General features: G+C 44.9%; 1 non-coding gene and 1 pseudogene across 1 annotated transcript; one reads left to right on the top strand and one right to left on the bottom strand.

Moving 5' to 3' along the window:
• Positions 1-3897: 3897 nt before the first annotated feature.
• On the bottom strand, positions 3898-15358 carry LOC121167632 (annotated as a pseudogene).
• A 5633-nt stretch (positions 15359-20991) lies between these two features.
• On the top strand, positions 20992-21098 carry LOC121167633. Its single transcript, XR_005885610.1, has one exon. It is a non-coding gene; the product is annotated as a U6 spliceosomal RNA (small nuclear RNA).
• The last annotated feature ends 2489 nt before the right edge of the window (positions 21099-23587 follow it).

Below are 23587 nucleotides of genomic sequence, written 5' to 3'. Positions count from 1 at the left end.
TTTGCTGAAATGGCTAGTTTTCCTACCTCTCATTTAGTCGCTTTGGCACTTTTGTCAATGATCTGACTGAAGCAATCATTTGCCCTAGCGTTTTGGTCTAGATGCCAGCTGACGTGCCCTATGCCATATCAGGCTGTCTAGGTTTAATTTCTGGCTCCAGATCTCAAGTCCATGTTCCTGACAATGTGAATCCTTCTCAGGGAGCAACACATAATGACTCTAGTATTTAGGGCACTGCCATCCAGGTTTGAGACATGAAATGGGTTTCTCAGCTTTGGTCTGTTCCTGTCCTGGTCATTGTAGGCATTTAGGGAGTGAATCAGTGGAGAGGAGCTCTGTCTGTCTCTCAAATAAATTTTCAAAAAATAAAATAATTTGGCCAAACATGAAGGGGTTCGTTTTTGGCTTCTCTATTCCATTCTGTTCCATTTATCTGTGTCTGTCTTGATACCATCACCACAATGTTTGGGTCACCAAAGCTTTGGAGTGCATTTTGAAACTATGAAGTATGACCCTTCAACTTTGTTTTGCCTTTTCATGATTGTCTTGGTTACAGATGGTGTTGTGGCTTAATAAGCTTAACCTCTGCCTGAAATGCCAGAATCCCAAATGGGCACTTGTTTGTGTCCCAACAGTTCTAGTTTCAAATTCAGCTCCCCACTTATGTGCCTGGGAAAGCAGCAGAAGATGGCTCAACTTCTTGGGCCCCTGCCTCCACATGGGAGACCCAGAAGAAGCTCCTGGCTCCTGGCTTTGGATCAGCTCAGCTCCAGCACTGCAGTCATTTGAGAGTAAATCAGCAGCTGGAAGGAAGATTTCTCTCTCTCCCTCTCCATTTCTCTCTAACTCTGCTTTGCAGATAATAAATAAACAGTAAAAAAAAAAAAAAAAAAAGATTGCTTCAGTTATTTGTGATTCCTTGAGATTCCATATAAGTTTCAATATAAATGTTTCTGTTAAGAAAATGATCACTGAAATCTTGATGGGAATTGCATTACATGTAGATTACATGCAAATCTTGGGCCTTGCACAATGGCTCAGTTGGCTAATCCTTCTCTTTCAAATGCCAGGATCTCATATGGGTGCCAGTTTGCATTCTGGCAGCTCTACTTCCCATCCAGCTCCCTGCTTGTGGCCTGAGAAAGCAGTGGAGGATGGCCCAAGCCTTGGGATGCTGCACCCATGTGAGAGACCCAGAAGAAACCCTGACTCTTGACTTCAGATCAGCTCAGCTTCAGCCATTGTGGCCATTGCAGCCATTTGGGGAGTAAACCAGCAGATGGAAAATCTTTCTGTTTCTTCTTCTCTCTGTAAATCTGACTTTTCAATAAAAATGAATCTTTTTTGTTTAAACGTAGATCCTTTTGGTAGTGTTGACATCTATTACTCTATAATCATAGGATGTCCTTCATTTATTTTTGTCTTCTCCAATAAGTTTTTTTTAACAGCTAAGCACAAAGTAGGATAATTTCTGGTGGCTTTTGATACTAGCCCCCAAAATAAGAGGTATATTAGACCAAGATCAAGATAATACCTCTGGTCCTCAAGAGTCAGACCATGTCAGTGCAGGAGAGGCAACTTCGGCAAGGCACACTTTGCCATCACCCCTTTTCCTTTCCGTTCTGCCTTCTGGAAGAGCATCACAATTTTCTTGAAGACCCACCTCCTATCTCCTCCCTATTCATGTCCATGGTTGGGCTAGTCCACCCAAGTTGCACCAGTGAGCATCCAAGCCAGCTTGACTGGAACATTCCGCCTTCTTGGTTATAGTTAATGTTGGCCCAATCTAGACTTGAGCATTGTTGGTCCCTTGAGAGCCAAGCCCAAAATTTGGACTGGCATGACACACAAAACAAAGCACTGCATGGTTCCACCATTCTGTGCATATTAAGGAGGAGGCAAACCTGCAAGAAGCACCCCGTGGAAGCTGAGGATGACAACAGCTCAAAGCAAAGCAAGGCAAGTGAGGGAGAACCTCATGAAGAAATCATCTGAGCACCTGGATCCAATTACAGGCTGTGAATTTGCCAGTAACGTGAGCCAACTTCCTTTTTCTGCTGAAGTCTTTTATGCTCAATTCTGCCCCATCTCCAAATTGAGTCAACTGTGACCTAGCCCCAACAATAAAGCTAAAATAGTCACATTCTCAGAAAAACAAAATGAATTAATGAAACTTGTAGGTGGTCATAGCCTACAAGGGCTGTGAGGTTCCTTATGAATTATGTTAATCAAAATATAATGGAGGATTATTAATTACAAATCCAAATCCTGGAAGAAACAGATGAAGAATTACCCCAGTGGAATGGATGCATGATAGGACTGAGAGGGTTACTAAATGCAGGCAACACATTTAGCTCTGGGCCTCTGTCAGCTAACACAAAAAGTGAAATAGGGTTAATTAAATGATTCATGCCATTAGCCATCCATTTAAAAAGCTGTTGCAATGTTTTAGAGCATCTATAATATATTGAGATGCAATTTTCCAAACACCTGCTGTAGACCTTTCCAAAGAAGGTAGGTCTGTTACTTCATTTATAAAGCTTCGTTTAGCGGTCCATAAGCACCACACAATACAAGAAAGGCTTCCTAAGGCCAAGGGCAGCTGATTTTTCTTGATGTCTCTCCCAGTGCCTGATAAATAGCAGGTGCTCTTTATGTCTGTTTCCAGAATACAATTAAAGTGTGCTTTGCTGCCAAGCTCTGACTAGGCTCCTGCACCTGTGAGGATCAGAAATGCAATCCAAAAGAAAAGACCTCCCACAGGAGAGCTGAGTCATACTTCTTACATAAATCTTAAGTCTATGACACATTTTCAGATCTTAGTCTAATAAGAAGCAAATTATAATGAGCTACTTCCATCTACATTCAGGATAAATCTAGAAAAGGAAAGCTACTGTTACAAATTAAACTGTATGCTCTCTACATCACATTGGCTTTGCTGATAATTCCCTTATGCTAAATGTCAATTTTGAAACCACCGGGTCTAATTGTAAAGGCTTTAGTTCAGTAGTCAAAACACAGACAGTTAATTATCGAAATTTGGGGGCTGAAAGAATATCACTGAGAAGCATCTGTCCTTACTAAGATGATATCTAAACAATTACAGACCATGGGTCTGCAACAGGCCTCTCTCTGCTGATGTCTGTACTGCTAATCCAGGAAGCTAAAATATAGTTCTTTAGGCGTGAGATTTCCCTGGGAAAGAATTTCTGTGTTTGCAGAAAGTTTCATTAAGGATCCATTTCAGCATGACACTGATACTAATGTAGCTTATTGGATGAGAGTGTAGACTTTTAGCTCAAATCTTGCTTCCAACCATGGAGCCTTCAGTAAGATTTTTAACCTCTCAGTTCACTCTTTCATGAAGTGGGAGTAAGACTATCTCAGAAGCACAGCTTAAGTATGCTGTTAGTAAAGTATTTAGCATAGTTTCTGGTACCTAGCGAGCCCTCAGTACAAAATGTATGCATGTATAAACTAGGATTATCATTGACACACATGTCTGCAATTGAACCAAATGCAAATTGCACAACAAGTAAATCTTGGTGAGTTAGCTATTGAAAAATCAATTCATTTATTGATTTTATATTAGAACCTAACATACATGAGATACTAGTTCAATTTTATTTAAAAAAATCCATCTTAAAAAGGCCTGAAAAGAATCACATAGGAAAAGAAATATAAAACTCCGGGCCTTAGCAGGGACACAGCAACATAGTACCTCTCCCATCACAGCCAGATGCCACACATCTCTACCAATAACGCAACTGTCAGCCTCAGATGCCCCAAGTACAAAATGGCTTTTACAATGAAACAGGGGCTGGTTCATTTCTGAACAATCAAATGTGCATTCTGATCATTTGTTAACAACACAGCTTGAAGCACCCTCCGCCCTACCTGGACGGTCAAGTTGCTTTTGGTATTCAGGACTTTCCTCTCAGCATCCTGGAACGCCCTCTGCAGTCTCTGTTCCATTGTCTGAGCAAACTTGCAGCTCTGGACGTTGTCCGATGGGCTCACAAACTGCAGCACTACAACAAGAGCGATCAATCAGCACTCACCGAACTCTGTGTCTCCACTTCTCGGCTTTCACTAGCCACGACGTAAAATAGCAGCATTTAAGATCAAGGGAAGCGAGGCAAATAAACATAAGTCCAGCCAAGGCTTGACTGTAGCTCTGAAGGTGACTTAACATGATTCATGTCAGGAAGAATTAAAAACACAATCGAACCTGAGATCCCCTCCGTTGCAAAGGATTTGTGACTTTATCAACTGGAATATCTAGACAGCTCCCCCAGTGACTGGCAAAAATATTTTGACATCTGGCCTTGTATTTTTTTGAAGGGAAAACCACAATCAATGGACTCCTATGAGTAAGTTGATTGTTGCTTTTTCAATGGTTTTGCGATTCCTGCAGTTTACAAACCTTGAGGGTCAGAAATCACTAGCTTGAAAAAAACAGATTCAAGGGCCTAGACTCAGAGACACTGGCTGAGCAGCATGTGAAACCTGCAGCTGCAAACCATTGATTCTGTGGCCACTCAATTCCTGGCTTATCCTCTCGTGACGCAAGGTGGAGCATTCTACCTGGAGCTCAAAGGTACAAATTCTATACATCAAGAAGGAAGGCTCCAGCGAGACATTCCCGATAGACCCAAGGATGGAAAGGGAATGTGGACATCTGATTGGCAGGGCACTTTGAGGAAAGCACAGACTTCACAAGACAACAGAGCAGTTAGCAATGGGGATTTAAAACATGTGTTCATGCACTACTGCCCTTGACTCCCAAATGGGAAAGGCACATTTTCTTTTGAGTTACTTGCCTGTTTTCAGCTGGAAGTAGCCTGCAGGCTGGGGATTCCATGGGGAAGCAAGGACTGCCACAGACTGCAAGTTTGGGGTGTGTTGTTTCAGATCTGCTGTGACATTGCTGACTCCATAAACACCAAGTGTCTCCATCACTATGGCAGGCAGGTACACTAATCTTCCTTTGGTAACATAATAACCAATCGTGACATTATGAGAATGTTCTAGAATGTCCACCTACAAAACAAATGGACCCACAAACACATTGTTTATTTTCAGAATACTTGTGATCTCTTAGATCCATAACTGGCAGGTAGCAAGGCTAAAGAATAGAATGTTCTCATTCAACAAAATTTCTAACAATTATACAAAATATGTACCACTTGACAAGTCTCAAACTATCACCACACAGAAAAACATAATTCATGTCAACCTTACATGGGACAGAACTAGGTCTGTGCTATTTTAATTTTTAAGCAACTCAGTATAATCCTATGAGCACCACACATTGCCAAAAAGGCAGTGAGGAGAAAGCAGGCAAAAGACATTTCTGGCAAATGGAATGCTGGGAAACCGTCTTCATTCTATTTCTCATCACTTTTTTTTTTAAGATTTATTTTTATTATTTTTTTTTTATTGGAAAGGCGGATATACAGAGAGGAGAGACAGAGAGGAAGATCTTCCGTCCGATGATTCACTCCCCAAGTGAGCGCAACGGCCCGATACTATGCCGATCCGAAGCCAGGAGCCTCTTCCAGGTCTCCCATCGGGTGCAGGGTCCCAAAGCTTTGGGCCGTCCTCAACTGCTTTCCCAGGCCACAGGCAGGGAGCTGGAAGGGAAGCGGGGCTGCCGGGATTAGAACCGGCGTCCATATGGGATCCTGGGTGTGCAAGGCGAGGACCCTTAACCACTTGCGCCACCTCATCACTTTTAAGATTTAAAAGACAGCGGGCCCGGCGCGGTGGCAATAGAGGCAATGTCTTTATAAATCTTCTTTTCCCCGGTTTTTTGATTGGGGTAAAATACGTATCACATACACTCCACCATCTTTATCATTTTGACCTGTATTGTTCAGTGGAGTCAATTCCATCCATCCTGGTGCACAAAGATCGTCACCATCCTCCTCCAGAACTCATTCATCTTAGAAATCTGGAACTCTAGCCAGGGTGTTTGGAGGCCCTGATTCATCCTCCACACCCAACTCATTGTTACATCTCCATTACTACTACCAGGTGTGTTCTCCAAAAAAGCCAAGACCTCTAATTCTGCAACAGGGTGGCTGTGCCTTTAGCCCCTCAGTGTGTGTGCCCATCAGCTGGTCTTCTAATACTGACGCTCCAGATGACATTAGGTGGAACATGTGGTACCTCAGGATGGAACACAGGTGCAGCAGAAATAGCACAAACTACCTGGAGACAAAGTGGCTCCCTTTCCAGCCCTGATCACCTCAAAGATCCAGTATCAGTGCAGGGATTATTGCCTGGCTGTGAACCCCTTCTTCCCCTTGCTAAATCTTCCTATTAAAAAACAGGTTTGCTAGACTCAAGCTCCGGGCCATCTGCAGTTCACAATGTGTAGCTTGAATTTAACAAGCAGCTTACTTTCTGTCCTTTTTTTTTTCATTATCTGTACAACTGAAACATAAAAACTGTACATCTTTATGAGGTATCATGGGATGTTATACAAATATGATACATAATGTTGAAGTCAGGGTAAACATTTCTACCTCCTCAAACATCAATTTTGTTGTGTGAACATTCATTACCTACAGTCACCCTACTGTGCCACACAACACTGGAACTTATTACTCTAGCTCAGTGCAGCTTAGTATCTTGTAGGCAACTAAATGAGAAGATTCACATTTTTTCAATTACCACAGAAAGTTTTGGGTGCAAAAACCACAGAAACTTCTCAGGAATATATTTCTTTTTCTTTCTTTCTTTCTTTCTTTCTTTCTTTCTTTCTTTCTTTCTTTCTTTCTTTCTTTCTTTCTTTCTTTCTTTCTTTCTTTCTTTCCTTCCTTCCTTCCTTCCTTCCTTTCTTTCTTTCACTTCTCATTTCTTTTATTTCTTTTTTCTTTTCTTTCCTTCCTCCTTCCTTCCTTCTTTCCTTCCTTCTTTCCTCCCTCCCTTCCTCCCTTTCTACATTTCTCATTTCTTTATCTTTTCTTTCCTTTCTTCATTCTTTCTTCCTTCCTTCTTTCCCTCCCTCCCTCCTTCTTTCCTACATTTCCTTCCTTCCTTTCTTCTTTTCTCCCTAGAATTTTATAAAAGGGATTGACAATAACCAGTCAACTCAGGACCAAATCTCATTTGTACTTTCATTGTTGTGAGCAGGGAGAGAATTACAACACCAAAAGCAGCTGGAACACAGAACCTCAAAGGAGGACGACAGGTGAGGGGCAAAAGAAGAGTCAAGATTGCCAACTGCACTTACTGCCACAACACTTTGGAATTGAATCAACACAGTGTAAACCAAAGCCGGATCGCTTGACTATGTCACTCACACCAGCCAGCAGTTGTTAAACAGTACTTGGCATTAAAGTGTTTGGACAAAAGTGAAATGCTCACTTCTCTGGTTGCTCTTGGCAACTGAAGCAAAGTTGGACTTGGTTTACAAGTAGGAATAATTTCTAAATATCTAGAAATAAATCACTATTACTAATGATGTGTTTGGATAAAGGAAAAAGCAATGGCTACTTTCTAGAGAGTTACACAAACAATATTAAATACATTTCTCTAAAAGACACGCTAGTGGGATACTTCAGAGTAGTACCAAAAAGTTTGGGAAAAAATGGAACAAAGTTTATTTGAGTGCAAAAAATGGAACAAAGTTCATTTGAAATCCATGTATAGTTTTTTTTCATAATACTCATTTTCTGTGAATTTTTGGAAGACCCCTAGTATACATAGATTTCAAAACTTTTTGCTCCAAGATAAACATAAATTTTAATTCAATTTTTCTGTTTCCTTGACATGCCTTCATAAACTAGGCTTTTAAAAAAACCCTCTGTTCACAGGTTATTAGTCTTAATTACTCAATTTTAAGCTTTTCTTGTTCTGACCACCATACACTAGCTATCTGGCAAAATAAAGAAGCAGTCTACTTCTGCAAAGTGTAGCCATGGTCACTAGGGAGGAGACAGACAACCCGAGCATGCTCTGGCAAGGCTAGGAGCTTACATGGGCAGCAACATCACTCTGGCGGAAAGCCTTCCGCAAGGCCTGCGTGAGCCCCTTGGCCACGGAGAGCTTCAAGGTCTCACTGCTCTGTGCTCTTCTCGGCATTACAAAGAGAACTGTGGGAGCAAAACAGAACCCAGGGAGTCAGGGTTAGGTCCAGCACCATGTGATTCCCAAGCCCTCATTCCCCCCACACAGCCCTGCCTCCTGCAAGTTCCGGGTTAAGCTGGTGAGTGTAGGTGCCACCCTTGATGGCTGGAGAAGTGGCTCTGTAAAGCCCTAAGCAAAGAATGGCTCCTCCATTTGTGGCCCTAATTGGAGGGGAGAGAGGGAGAGTGAGTGCCGGTGGGCTGGTGACACTTCATTTTTTACCCCCATTCACCTCTTTATCTTACCTTAACGGTGGGCTTAGTATGCTATGAAACTTCTACAACAGCAGTCATTGGAGACCTGCTTGAGTGTGGGTCCTGAGCTAGCACTGGGAAGGGAAAGTTCCCACCTCACCAACTGGCAAGAGACATGGGCTGAAGCAAAGGCAATGGAAGGTGACAGGTGCTCTCTGAGGTGAAGTCTAGGATGTTGTTGGAGCATCTACAAAGAGCATGTAGCCCTGAGTGGGGCAAGGGGCTGGGTATAAAGAAAAGCATCCATGGGAACTGATGCATCAGCAAAGTCCTGAGGGTGAACAGGTGCAATACCACAGGGCAAAACGTGCTTCTAACAGCTCCCAGTGGAGGGAACGCCAAATGCAAGGGCGCAGGGAAAGGGAATATTTCAGTAGGTGTGCTTAGCCTTGGTCCCGAGAGCAATGAAAAGTGAAACGTTTTAAACAAAGCAATGTATCTTGGTTTCTTTGCAGACTAGGGAACAGATTGGAGGAGGAGGAGTCTGAAGGCAGAGAGAGATGATATGGCTGTTGTAGCAGAAAGTCAGGTGAGCACTAGAAGTGGCAGGTAGGGTAGGGAGATTGAGTACCCAGGGCAGAGAATCAAAGGGGAGGAACCAGGAATTGATGAGACACGCTGGGAAGGGATTCTTAACTAGATGGCTGGACGGGGGATTTTCCTGCCTCTTGGGGCGTGGAGCTGCCTGTCACTTGGAGCAAATGGCACAGATCTGAAGGGAGGAGGTAGGGCGGTGGGAAAACAGATGGTATCATTTCTTGGGAAGCAGAATACTGTACTTGCTGCTGCGCCTGGTTTCACAGTCTCCTGTTTTAGAATAGGATATGTCTCCAGATAGAGCTTCATGTAATTTTTTGTAGGGTGAGAAGGAAGGCTGGATTCGAGCATCCCGCATTGGCAGGCTCTTTCCAATAATTCATCAGCTTTTTATAGCAAACATTACCACACTATTAAAAGCACCCGGGCAGGCTAGGCCTGTATTTCTGCCACAGGGGAGGTGGAGCCTGGGCAAACTGTGTCCCAGCTCTGCTCAGGGCACTAGGAATGCCAGCTGTTCCAAGAAAGTCTCCTCTATGCCGTTAAAAGAAATCCTCTGTATGTAAGGTATGGAGCTCTGTACTTCTAGTATCTACTGCACTGAGCACATACCCCACAAAACACTTCCCAAGATTCTGAGTTTCACAAAACATTACTTATTTAGGAGACATCACTTTGCAGGCCAAATTGTGCATGTTTCTCTTCTCAGATCCTTGCAGACGACTGTGGTTTCCCAAGAACCTCAGCCATCAGGACTGATCCTAGGAGTAGAATCCTACATAGCCCCCACATCACCATGGCCCTAAGGACACTCGGGGCTGGATTGTTCTTTAATGTCAAGGGTTGGATCCTGATCTCCAGTCTACAAGATTGCAATGGTACTCCTCCCTTCAAATACCTCCAGACATGGCCAAATGCCACCCAGTGGTGCAGGGGTCAAGAGTCACTCATGATTGAGCACTGCATACCTGAAAAGAAAATCATTCTGATCCATCTCTGAGCCCAGATTTGCTGCCTTCAAGTCAAGTGAGTAAGATCATAGGAGGCAGGTGCTTAGCCTAGCAGTTACGATCCAGACTCCAGGTTCCTGCTAATGCAGACCCTCAGAGGCAGCACTGATGGTTCTAAGAGCTGATTCCCTATCACCCACATTGGAGACACAGCTTGAGTTCCCAGCTTCTAGCTTTGGCCCAGCCCATGCAGCTAACGTGGGCATTTCGAGCAGGCTCTTGCTCGCTCACTCATGCTCTCTCATAAATACAATCAAGAAGGCCAGTGGCTTCTCACCTATCTTCACCAGGAGCTTCCTGGACATCTGGCACTCCAGGTTGGATGCCATCTTGCTGGTAGTGACCATTGCAGTCGACACTGCAAGAAGAGCAGCATCTGTGTTTTCTGCTGGCGACGGTGGCAGCCGAGTCGCCTTTACTGGTGCTGTGCCTGAGGTCAGTGCTGCTGTGACTGTCAGTGGGCGTGGGGTGGACGCTCTGGGCACCTCTGGGTTGGCGGAGTTTGGGAGACCAGTGTGCATGGCTTGTGATTTCCTGGGAAGGTGTGTTGTGGACAGCAGGCTGGAGGCAGTGACAGGGATCCCTTGCATGGCTGTCTGTGTGCTCATGGTGTGTGCTGTTCTTGACATCATGTAGGTTGGTATCAACGGGAAGGCTGTATGGACTGCCCCAGGCACCACCTTGGGGCTGGATGCCACTTTGTGTGTGACATTTTTAGCCAAAACAGTGGTCAGACTACTCTTGGCTAATCCACTGCTGCTGGTGCCCTTAGCAACCAGGGCTGCAGACAGAGCCAGCGTACTTGATTTTCTCAAAAACAATGTGGCTGCTGCTGTTGTTGGCTCTATCTTGAACGCTACTGAAGAGTCCACTGTAAAGACAAAAACAACAAAGTTTGTCATTGGGCAGGAATGACACACATCACTTGTTCTGATGATAAATGGAAGTAAGCGAGGGTTGAGATGGAAGGTCTCTGTTCTCTGGGCTTTCAGTGAAAGGAACTTAGGCAAAAGAAGTTTAGGCTCATTTAACTGATTCATCATAATGAGGATGCCATTTAGAGCAAAGCTGTGGTTGACACTAAGACACATAAGTTCTGATGACTTTGAACAAATCAAGTGGGCAGAAGATCACGTTCATGCCTAGTGGGGCTGCTAACTCATTCTAAAAAGGGTGTGTGTGTTCTTTTAGAGCAAAGCTGGGCATCTGTGTTCAGCTTGAAGATGCTTTGGAAAGCTGTCACAACTGTTCTGTGTGCTCTAGGAAATAAACTACCTGCATTAGTGGATGCACCTGTCCATTTCTTGGGGTGCTGAGAAGCTGCAGCACTTTAAAGAGATCCTAGAAAAGACACTGGTCAATAGAGGAGGAGATTCAGCTGTCGAGGAATATCCTTGGGCACCCTGGAAGGATGTGGGAGCATGTATCACAGGTGATGAAGAGATGACACTGGAAATCTGAGCACCTAGATTTGTCCCACCTGACAATATCTCCTGCAAGCTGGCTGTTGAAGTTAGACATGGTTAGGGCCTCTAAGGGAAATGTGTTAGCCGAACAGGAGGCTGCAGGTGGAGACGAGACCCAGACCGTTGCCCTATGACTGGGTAATACTCAACTGCAGCTGTTTCAAAGTTCCTGGAATGGCTGTTACTGCTTGTACGCCAGACATCCTTACGGCTTCCAACCACGGTCACACCTGACTTGAGATGGTGGAAACTGGAACTGGAGAGCAGATCCAGAATGCTAAGGCCTTCTGTAGTCACCACATGCCCAACAGTATTTTGGAAACTCTGAGATGTTATTGCAATGGCATTGGTAGCTGTGAGTGAGCCACTGGGAGAACCAGTTAAAACAGAATGACTTTGCCAACTTGTGAAGTTAATTATGTGTCCACTGAAACCCTCATTTGTTTGCTGCTGAAAACCAGATGGCACTGGGTCTTTGGAAGGGGACTCAGTTTCCGCTAGAAGGGAATGCCACAAAATATCTGCACCTGCTGCCTTTTTTACATCTCCCATTGCTAAGAAATTGTAGACACTAGTGGAGGAGGGAAATGCTGTCACCTTTTTGGGAGCTGAATCTGGCCACTCAATATGGGCCTCTGTAAGTGTATGGTTCTCTGGCCAGGCATGGGAAAAGCCAGATGACGAGGCCACTGGCTGGGAAGTATGTCTGGGGCGTGTGGAAGGTGGAGGTGCAACTGAAGGAAGGAGGTTTGCTCTAGATGTGGCCATGATGGGAGATGAATCTGATCAGGGCTAATGTCGGTGAACTCAGTTACAGTGTGCAGATTTGGAACCTCTTCACTTGGAAGCGCCTGGGAAGGAAGCATCCCATTTGCCTGCTTATGATCCCTGAATAGGCTTGCCATGCTGTGCTGCTGCAGCAGCAGAAATATCTGAGCCATGAAGAGCAAATCTGGCAGCTGGCTGGAGTAAGGGATGCCTGTGACTGTGCAGGAGGGAACCTGTCCTTCGCCTCTTGAGGGGCAGGAATCTCCACAAAGGGGTGTGGGGCATTGCTCCCCATCTCACTCCACGCAGGAGTTGTCCCAGAGAGCACAGCCTGCCCTTGACTCAGTGCAGTGAAATAAGAAGGAAATGAAGATGTGTATTCTGCAGAAAGGGCAAACCTTCCAGAACTCTCTGGAATTGCTGACAAGTGTGAATTAGCAGAACCCTCCTCTGCAGTTGTGGGGCCAGCTTTCTGTGGCTGGTCATTTTTAAAGCCATTGGACCTACAGTCTGGAAAAGTGAAAGCTTGGCCTTGTGGATCACTGTTACTGCTGCTGTGATTTTGAGTGTCGGCACAGACACCCCACAGTGCTCTCCCTCAGCCACATTGGTGCTGATGGGCAGAGAGAAGGCAGGACTTACAGCCACTTCCAACACAGAGCTGGAGAGGGTTCCATGTGGAAGCCAAGGAGGACTTTCAGGGGCCAGGGGTGTGGGAAACAGATGGGCCAGCCTTGCCATTGAATTCAAAACCCCAGGTGTAGGACAGCCTACGAAGGGGGATCCTCTGTTGGGGACAGCTCCAAATCATATTGTGTTGAGAATCCAGAGAGGGACTACATGAGGGACGCCTTTGAAATCCTGGGTTTGGGGGATGGAGTGTGGTTCATGTCATCAGAAAATGGGGTTAGGGACTTAGCTATGCTTTGACTGACAGAAGAACTGGCTGGAACTTTTAGGTGGGGGGAATGGAGACACTTTGGTTGACTGTTCTGTTGGCTTAGAAAAAGTGATGGTATGAGGTGAGTTAGGGGCCAATGGAGAAGATGAAGGTGGATTGGGTTGTGAGAGGATATCTGTTTTTGCAGGATGAGAGGAAAGGGGAGGAGTCCCCACCAGTGCTGGCTGGGACAGGAGGATGGTGCTCAAGGTCACCGATGGGATGGTAGACAATGTGGGCAGCATGCTGGTGCAAAGCAAACCTGATATGTCGGCTACTTCTCTTCCTCCTCGAGGCCTTGGGTGCTCCAGGGACTCAGAGGAATCCTTGGAAGGTTCAAAGGAGGCGCTGTGCCCACTTCCTTGGTAAAGGAAGTCTGCATGAGCCCTAGTTTTGCGGGAAGTCCGAGGCACAGGCGTCTGGGCCAACTGCAGCAAGCTCGCATTCTCAGGGGATGGTCCTGGCACGTTCTTGACCCTGTCCACTGCTGGAGAAGACCTGGCATCTGAGAAAGGCCATGTTGGTGAAATTGGCAGCCATTTCCCATGTGAAAATGGCTCTGGGGTCGGGGTGACCTTTATCTGTAGATCGTCTGCTCCTGTGAAACAAAGCAGCCAATAGTCAAGTGAGGGATGATGTGAAAGTGTCGGTTGTGGTCAGGTGCAAAAAACAAACTCAAATGATAAATTCAAAGTTTGCAAATGCTGCAACAAATTTTCAGGGAAGAACTAACAAGTCACTGATAAAGGTAATGTTTAAGTGAAGATGTGGAAGATATTATTTTATTTTAAAAATGGGGAACAAAACAGAATGCCAGTAACCCAGTTACTCTGCATCTGATCCAGCTTCCTGCTAATATACCTGATAAGGCATTGGATGACGGTCCAAGTATATGGGCCACTGCCACCCATGTGGGAGACAAGCATGGAGATCCTGCCTCCTAGCTTTGGTCTGGCCCAGATTTGGCTGTTGTGGCCACCTGGGAAGTGAACCAAAAGATACAAGAACTCTCTCTGCCTCTTTCATATAAATAAATAAACTTTAAAACATTGGTGGAGCAAGTATTTACACTAGCAGTTAGGATACCCATATTCCATACTGGAGTACCTGATCATGGGCTCTGGTGTGTGACTACAGCTTCCTGCTAGTGCAGACCTTGGAGGAAGCCATGGTGGTTCAAGTATTCAAGTTCCTGCTACCCATGTGAGAGACCCAAACTGAGGTTCCTGGCTCCTGAGTTTGATTGGATTCAGCCTGATTCTCGAGAGCAGATAGGAGCCTCTCCCCTCTCTTTCTCGTTCTCTCTCTTTCTCCTTCCCTTCCAGCCTTCCTCTGGCTCTGAAGTTTTAAAAAATATATATAGGGTTTACATTGTCTCACAACATGCTAAGCCACTGACTGTAATGTCAGCATCCCACATTGGAGTGCTGGTTCAGGTTGCAACTGCCCCCTGTGAATGTGACTGGGAAAACAGCAGAAGATGATCCAAGATGGTTCCTGCTACTCATATGGAGAGTGTGGTTGAAATTCCCGGCTCTCAGCTGTATGATTGTTGCAATCATTTAGGGAGTGAATCAATAGATTAAAGATCTTTCTCTTTCTCTATTACTCTGATTTTCAAATCAATTTTTAAAACAACTAAAATAAATAAGTTTGATATCACTTACAAGATTTATGCACTGTGGGATTTACAACCTAGAACATCAAACATGAATGTGGCTGCTTGCCATGGCCAATAGCTTCCTCCAAGAACCCAAAATACACAAAACTACGGAAGGGCTGTGGATCTGAGCATGCATCTTTTCATGCCCCTACAGCTTTTGAGCAAAATAACGGATACATATGTATCTTCCTGGATTTCAAAGGATTTCTGATGCTACCATTTACACCATGGAAAACAGCAAAGGAGAATTCTTTCCGATTAGGCTCTTTCAGAAAGAAAAACAATTTGCATCCAAACTGGAAATACAGCGTAGGCAGCTCTCTCAGACCCAGCGTCACCACAAGCGCCTAAGGGCCAAGGTCTGTTGGCATGAGCACCTGAACTACAAGCAGGGAGATGGGAAGCAGGAAGTAGTGAATTCCAAAGTGGAAAATCCACACACTAGGGAAGGGAAATGGCATCCTACAGGCTGATTCCCACTTCCAAGCTTCCTTAAAGTCAGTGGCACCAATGACCTCAGCCAAGACTAAGAGTCCTTACACAATACTTCCAGGGTTGGGTGTTTCATCAATGGTTAGCATGCCAAATAGTGTGCCCACATCTCAATGGGAATGACTGTTTTCAAGTCCTGGCTTCCACTTGCAATTCCAGCTTCCTGCTAAGGCAAACCCTGGGGTCAGAAGGTGATGGTTCTCTCACTGCATGAGCTCTGGTCTGGTTTTGACTCATCCCAGCCATGGCTGTTGCAGGCATTGGGAGAGTGAATCAGCAGGTGGGGGAGTGCGCTCTCTTTAAGATAAACAGAAATTTTTAAAAACATGTATATATATATTTATTTATATATATTATATTAAAATGAAAATAAAGAAAAGGTATACATAGAGCTTTCCATGTTATCAGCTAAAAAAAAAACATTAAAATCCATTTGATAGAAAAAAGCAAGCCAAGAGGTGAAGTCAGAAGATCTGAGTTTGCACATCCTTGGCCCCCTGGAGTTGTGTCTTTGGACCACTGTGGGATATAGCATCAGCAGTGAGCACGTCCTTAACATCCCAGCCATAGGCTGGTCTAAGGAGCAAATGAAATTTTGGAGGTGAAAGGATTATTTAAGGAGAAAAGTGCTAAACAAATGTTTAAGGAATAAAAGAAGAAAAGCAACGAAGAAGCTGTCACTGCAGACTCAACGCCTCTATGTTTTTTTGTCAAGCAAAGCAGGACACTATGGCCCTTAGACAGGACATCATCTGCCAGAAGCCACCTATCTGGCCTGGGACAGAAGCGGACCCAAAGGTCTCCTTTCCATACTGTGTTTCTGAAAGTGGTTCCTACTCTTCATTCTGCCTATCACATTCCACCAATGACTGCAACAGAAGCCCAAACAACTAACCCTAACATCTTAAAATATTGGAGCTTTTAGAACACACAATATTCTCTGCAATCACAACAGTTAAACAGGGAGAGACAGGTTTTGGAAATAATCTTTTCAGTCTCATTAAGGCAGGAGTATGTCTTTTATTTTGATTTAGGAGACACAAAATATTCTCTTTCCGAGTCTTCCTTGAACGTGAAGTCCCTGCGCTCAGGATTTACAGATACCCAAGACATCTTTAGAACAGATCAGGGTGTAAGGCAATATTACATCAGCCAGTGAGCTTGCTGACTCCTCTTTGTAAGAGGGATCAACCCCTTCTCCGGGCCAGACAGTCCTTATAAGCCCAGTGCAGACAGACTGCGTCCTTGTCAGTAGATCAGAATCACCATGGCTCCTGCTTTGAAGAGCCCGATCTCCCTCTGCTCTCTGCTAGCAGAGAATGGCTCAAGTCCCTGTGCCCTTGCACCCACATGGGAAACTTAGAAGAAGCTCCTGTCTCCTGGCATTGAATGGCTGGTTCCTGCCTTTGGATCACCAGCTCCAGCTGTTCCAGTTATTTGAGGAATGAGCCAGGAGATCGAAGCTCCTGGCATTGTTCCTGCCTTCGGATCACCAGCTCCAGCTGTTCCAGTCATTTGAGGAATGAGCCAGGAGATCGAAGACCTCCCTTTCTCTCTCTGCCTTTTAAATAAAAATACAATAAATCTTTTAGAAAATGAAGTCACGTTATCTGTGACAAGATGGATGAATATGGAAAACTCTGTATTAAGGGACGTAAACCAGGTACATAAGACAAACATCACATTTTCTTACATGTGGTTTGTAAAAAAAGTCAATTATGGGCCCAGCATGATAGTTTGGCTGGATAGTCCTCCCCTTCAAGTGCCAGCATCCCATATGAGCATCAGTTGTGTCCCAGCTACTCCAGTTTCCATCCTGTTCTCTGCTTGTTGCCTGGGAAAGCAATAAAGGATGGCAATAAAGGACCCTGCACCTGTGTGGGAGACCCAGAAGAAACTCCTGGCTCCTGGCTTCAGATCAGTTCAACTTTGACCGCTACAGCCACTTGGGGAGTGAACCAACAGAAATGGATAGATGGTCTTTCTATCTCTTCTCCTCTAAAAATTTGCCTTTCTAATATAAATAAATAAATCTAAAAAAAGTTAATTACATGGAAGTACAGAGTAGATAATGATTACTAGAGACTGAGATGGAGGCAGGGTAGAAGAGATGAGAAAAGACTTGGTCAGGGGGAAAATGTCACAGCTGGTTAGGAGAAATAAGCTCTGCTGCTCTATGCACAATAGCATGACAATACCCATTAGTGAAGCAATGTTCATATCAAAGCAAGGAGACAAGAAGATTCTGAGTGGCAATAACAATTTCACTTGAGATGATGGAATGCTAAATACTCTGATGTGGTCATCTGGCAAAGTATACACAGGTTCAAACCTCACACAGTACCCCATACACCTGTACGACTTATATGTGACAATTTCTAATAAAACTTTATAAAAGATAGTAGATAGAAAAAATTTCAGAGAAACACATTTTATCAAGGCCATGTCAACTGAGTGATATGACTGCTAACACAAGATATAAAATATGAACAAATACAGACTTTCACTCAGTCCAAAATTTATCAAGACAGAAAGAGGACAGGGGACATAAAGACTTCCTTCTAATAATAACGAGGACAGTGGTCAAGATGTGGTGGGGGTTTAGCCTAGCAGTGAAAACCAGTTAAGATATCTGCAACTCATTTTGAAGTGTCTGAGCTTGAGTCCAGATTTCGGCTCTTGACTCCAGCTTCCTGTTAACCCAGACCCTTAGAGACACAATGAAGGCTCACATGACTGGGTTCCTGCCACCCATGGAAGAGACTTAGGTTGTTTCCGGATCCCAGTTCAGTTCAGCCCAGTATTCATCACTGTGGGCATTTGGGGAGTGCACAAGTGAACGGGAGTCCTTTTCTCTCGAACAAATTAAAAGTTATATTATTTCTCTCCTTCCCAGCTAAAACCACAATCTTAAACAGTTTTTTAGAAAAGTAAGTTGATTTTCAAGAGTGTCAAGTTCACCATTCTTTGTGAGGCTTACAGAACACCTACTCAGCTAGGGTGAACTCTAAGTTTGGAATCTTAATTAAGACTTTCACATCTGAAGGCTTTCAGAAACTTAAAAACAGACGCAGGTATACACCACAGTGGGTTAGGTTACTATTCACTGCAGGGCATCAAAATCCATCCAAAACATGAGGAAAGGGCTTTGATGTGTTACAGAGAACTGTAGGAATCTAACCATGTACAGCAGAAAGAATATAAAAATTAGAACTCAATGATAAAAGAACTAATTCTCCAATTATTAACACCACTGAAAATAGAATGAGCTAGCTTAAAGTTTGAGAGTTTTCTACCAGCAGCAGTATCCAAAGGTTCAACTTCAGATTAATTCCTCCTCACCTTCCCTGTTAGCATTTGTCTACTGGATGGCAGACCTTGGGCCATGGGAAAAACACATGCAGCTTCATGGAACTCACATGAGTCATATGAGACATGGACTTCAATGCAAAACGATAAATGTTACAATAAAAGGTATATAGTTATTGAAAGCACCAGTGTGGTAGGCAACTGATGTAGTGGTTATACCACTGTTTGACAGGTGCATGTCCTATGTCAGAATGCTTGGGTTCAAGTCCTGGCCACAATTTCAGCTTTTTGCCAGTGTATACCCTGGTAAGCAACAGGTGATGGATCAAGTACATGGGTCCCTGTTACTCTTGGGGGAGTTTAAGATTGAGTTCCTGACTCTTGGCTTCAGTCTGGCCCAATCCTGCTTTTTAGTGGACATTGTGGGAGTGATTCGGTACTTGGAAAATGTCTATCTCTCTGCCTTCTGAGTAAAGTTTTTAAAAGTTTTTTAAAGCATGCAATAGGAGGGTGTGACCTAAACAAGAAGGTCACTGAGGCAACACCTATCAAGATCCCAAAAGTGAGCAGATGTTAACCAAGCAAACAAAACAGGGATAAGCATTTCATGTTGTAAAACAGACACATGCAAAGGTCTTGTGGCTGGAAGCAGCATCCTTTTCAGTACAAGGAGCTGAGAGAAGTTAATCCTAGATCAGGAAGAGGTGGCAGGGATAGTATGAGATGAGGCTGCATAGGAGGCAACACTCAGACCACTAAGCCATCAGAAGTTTTAGTTTGATGGCGATGTTCAGGAGAAAATTTGTTATTTTAGAAGGATTATGATGGTTGCATAGTGAGGAACAGACTGCAAAGAGGCAAGTGAGGATGACAGTATACCACTTAGGAAACATCTGCAGTGGTCCAGACCCAAGATGGCAGGAAAGCTGAAAAGTGGTCCTGAGTCATGGATAGGAGCTAGAAATCCCTTCACATGTGTCTGTATTTACCTATGTGATATTTTTGGGAATTGGGGTCTTCAATGGCTGCAAATCTCCTTCATGCTCCTGATAAAGAATAGTGATCTATTCTCACTTCCACGAATCAGTGTGGGTTTCAGCCTGCTCCACCAATGAGAATGAATGCACAGAGTGATGCCATGTGACTTCCAAGACTACTTCACTAATGGCCATGGCCATGCAATTCCAGCTTGGTCTTTTGAAATGCTCACCTTGGGAGCGTTCTCACCTCCCTCCTAGAGGCCAGCTACCAGTCTGAGTGGGAGCAGTCTCCACCACACAGGTAGGCTTCGCCTCACCACCACATTCCACAGCCTCCCAGACATCCCTGTCCAGACATGTGAAGGAAGAATCCTCCAGGGCCTTGATGTGGTTCTCATTGTGCACACACTGGGAACCCATGTCTGTCTGTATCCCAGCAGCCCCACTCCAGTTCCCACCTGCTCCCTGCTTGTGGTTTGAGAAAGCAGCTGAAGATGGCCCAAGACCTTGGGACAGTGCACCTGTGTGGGAGACCAGGAAGAAGCTCCTGAATCCTGGCTTCGGATCCACTGTGGCCACTTCGGGAGTGAATCAGCAGATGGAATATCTTTCTCTCTGTATATCTGACTTTCCAATAAAACTAAACAAATCTTAAATAAAGAAGAAGCCTACAGTCCCTCCTGCCACTAACTATTTAATTCTTTCACCCAAGGCCTCTGACATCAGAAAACACAGATAAACCACCTTCATTGCACTCTGCTTGGATTCCTAAAACCATGAGTATAGTGAAATGGCCATTTGCTGACACCAAGTGAGAGGTGGCTTGCTATGAATAATGCACCTAGGGTTGTATCTCTCGTTTCTAGAGGGTGACTCTCTATATTTTTAAGGTGGTTCTCAAAAACCAGAAGCAGTTAAGAGCACTTTTTTTCCATGCACAGGAATTCTGGTTGGTACACAAAATTTGAGAGTTATGCCTACATTGATGAAGTAAAGTAGATCTACACTCATTACACTTGATCTTAGCCCAAAGGCCAAGAAGCAATAGATTTGCATTCTTCATGTTTTTAAATGACTATTTTTATTGGGAAGGCAGATTTACAGAGAGAATGAGAGGTAGAGAGAAAGATCTTCTCTCCACTGGCGTACTCCTCATGTGGCTGCAATAAACGGAGCTGATCCAATCTGAATCCAGCATCCTCCCCCATTTCCTCCTCGTGGGTGCAGGGTCCCGAGGCCTTAGGCCATTACTCACCGCCCTTCTAGGCCACAAGAAGGGAGCTAGAAGGGAAGTGGAGCATCCAGGATACAAACTGGCACCCATACGGGACTCCAGCATGTTCAAGGTGAGAATTTAGCCACTGAGCCATCACATTAGGCCCTAGATGTGCACTCCTTAAAGGTGCAAGATGGAAGGCATAGGAAGAGATGATGTGCTCAGCTTGGCAGCACATATACTAAAACTGGAATGACACAGAGAAGATTAGCATGGCCCCTGCACAAGGATGACATGCAAATTCGTGAAGCATTCCATGGTTTTTCCTTTTTTTTTTTTTTCCTGCTTCTCCTCCTTGTGGTGGACTGTACTCAAGGGGATACATCATGGAAATGTAACAGAAATTAATATGTTCATAGGTGGAAACAAAGAGAAATAAGTCCTCATGCATGCACCACAAGGATGGACTCACAATGAAATGACTGACAATCTCCTACATTATTGGGAGACACCCCAGTGGCAGCATGATGGACTTGTGAAAATTCACGAAAGACACCCATTGTAAAACTGGAGGGGAGAACAGAAGGGAGGGGAGGGAACTTGGGAGAGGGGGAAGGGAGACCCCAGCACCAACTAAACTGTATCAAAAAACAATAAAAAAAAAAAAAGGGATGACAAGATGAAGGGGATGAAAGATGGATGGTACTTGTCAAACAAGAGGGGAAAGGAAGTTCCAAGTAGGGAAAAATCAAATTGCAGAATGCACTGATGGGTAAACAGGGAAGCGGGATTCTGACAAGGTGGGTATGCTGGACAGGCTCTCAGGTGGCCCTCATGCTCACTCTCCCCTGGTGGTCACATCTTTGGGATCTCTACTTCCTGAGTGTGAGAAGCTGTGATTCTCCTCCATCCAACAGAACATGCCCATGGCAATGGGCCTCACCATCCTGGCAACACTGTCTCATGTAAGTTTAGGACTCTTGCTGACATACTCACTCTCTTACTCTCCTTGATGACTGGATGAAGCAAGAGCACCTGCAGTGGAACTTCATGTGGTGAAGCCTTGGCCTACACTGGGAGACTGCATCCAGTCTCCAAGAACTGCCAAGTGGCTCCTTGGAGCCCACAGCAGTAGAGAGGCCAGGGCCTTCAGTCCAACCACCACGAGGAAACAAACTCTGGCAGTAACAAGAGGGAGCCTGAAAGCAGAGTCTTCTCCAGCCACGCCTCCCACTGAGAACACGTCCAAGCTAACTTCAGGACCTTCAGCCTTGTGGGACCTGACACAGGGGACTCCGATGAGCTATGCCCAATCCCTGGAAATGCAGAGATTATCAACAGCTGTTGTTTTAAAAAGAAAAGGAATAGATGTAGGGAGTAAGGAGCTGGGAAAGCTTGTTGTATGATCCCTGGCAAACAGCATGAAGCATGGCAAGAAGTCTCATCAAGACAGTCAGAAAGAAGCACAAGTTAATATGCTTGTTTGGAAAGTCACAGGGAAAGAGCTGTGAAACAAAAATTCCAGTGCATCTAGAACTTGGAGAGAACCCCACAAGAACAGGAACAAAGTCACAGCAGCAAACAGAATGGGACATTTCAACAGCAGGTTCTACTCTTCCATCGAAATCCCATTTCCCTTTTTTTTCCCCCCCAAAATTCATTTCCTTGAGAGGCAGAGAAAGAGAGACAAGTGAGAGCTCCCATCCTGTTTTACTCCCTCCCCTTCCCCCCATGCCCAGATCAGTCAGAACTGGGCCATGGTGCATCTGGGACCCAGGAACCTGGTCCAGGTTTCCTGCATAAGTGGTGGGAACCCAACTACTTGAGTCACCATTAGCAGGAAGCTGGCCTCAGGAGCAGAGCCAGATCTTGAATCCAGGCACTCTGAGATGGGACAGGCCCACGTGGTATTGGAACTTCTCTGCTGAACATCCTCCTTACAAGGCATTTTAAACTAAGCCTGTTTCAATGAATAAAACAGCATTTTTCAATGCTTTAGGAAAGTGATAAGCACTTTAGATCTAACAATCACTGGCACACGGTGAAATCCCCGGAGGCTTAAGTACACATGAGCTTTTGGAATGTTGAGCCGGGTTTGCACATACACACCTCTCACCGACTAGAGTCTGAAACATGGAGAACTGCCTGCTGAATACCAAGGCACACGTGGACATGCAGGCCTCTGCCTTGCTGAGCATCTCAGCTCTGCCCGTTTGCCATTCTCATGACACATACTCAAGAGCCAGACCCAGACCCAGGGCAGTGATGCTGCTACTCTTCAGTCCTCCCTGACACATGACAAACAGAACTGTCGATCTCTAATCAGTACACCCATGCATTAGGCTGCTCAGCTGCCAGTGGCTTCCCCTCCATACCTCCCCTCTATCAGCCTCTAAGACATTGTTGCTTTTATTCCAGGACCCCTAGACGAGCCCCTCCTCCCAAGGCCATCTTGCTGCAAGTGCTCATGCAAGGGCTGCCCTGGATCACTTCCTGTTTTCACCAAACTGTCCCTGCAACCCAGTCAGGGTGGTGGCCCTCCCCAAGTCAACACCCTTCCTTGTGCTAACTGCTAGAGACAAGAGGAGTCAGTCTTCCCTGGTTCCACTGTGTGGCTGTGCTGCTAAACATAGTCACTTGACAGTTCTCTTGCCCCTCTCTGCCCATCACCAACCTTCCTTCTTTGCAGTCCTTAAAGAAAATTAAAGTTGGGGCCCAGAGCAATGACTCAATTGGCTAATCTTTGCCTTGCAAGTTCCAGCATCTCATATGGACACTGGTTCATGTCCCAGCTGCTCCCCTTCCCATCCAAC

This window comes from Ochotona curzoniae, unplaced genomic scaffold (genome assembly GCF_017591425.1).
Source record: "Ochotona curzoniae isolate NIBS_2020 unplaced genomic scaffold, NIBS_Ocur_1.0 patch403, whole genome shotgun sequence".
NCBI lineage: Eukaryota > Metazoa > Chordata > Mammalia > Lagomorpha > Ochotonidae > Ochotona > Ochotona curzoniae.
The sequence above is the reverse complement of the archived record's forward strand: the minus strand, read 5'-3'. Positions and strand labels throughout refer to the sequence as shown.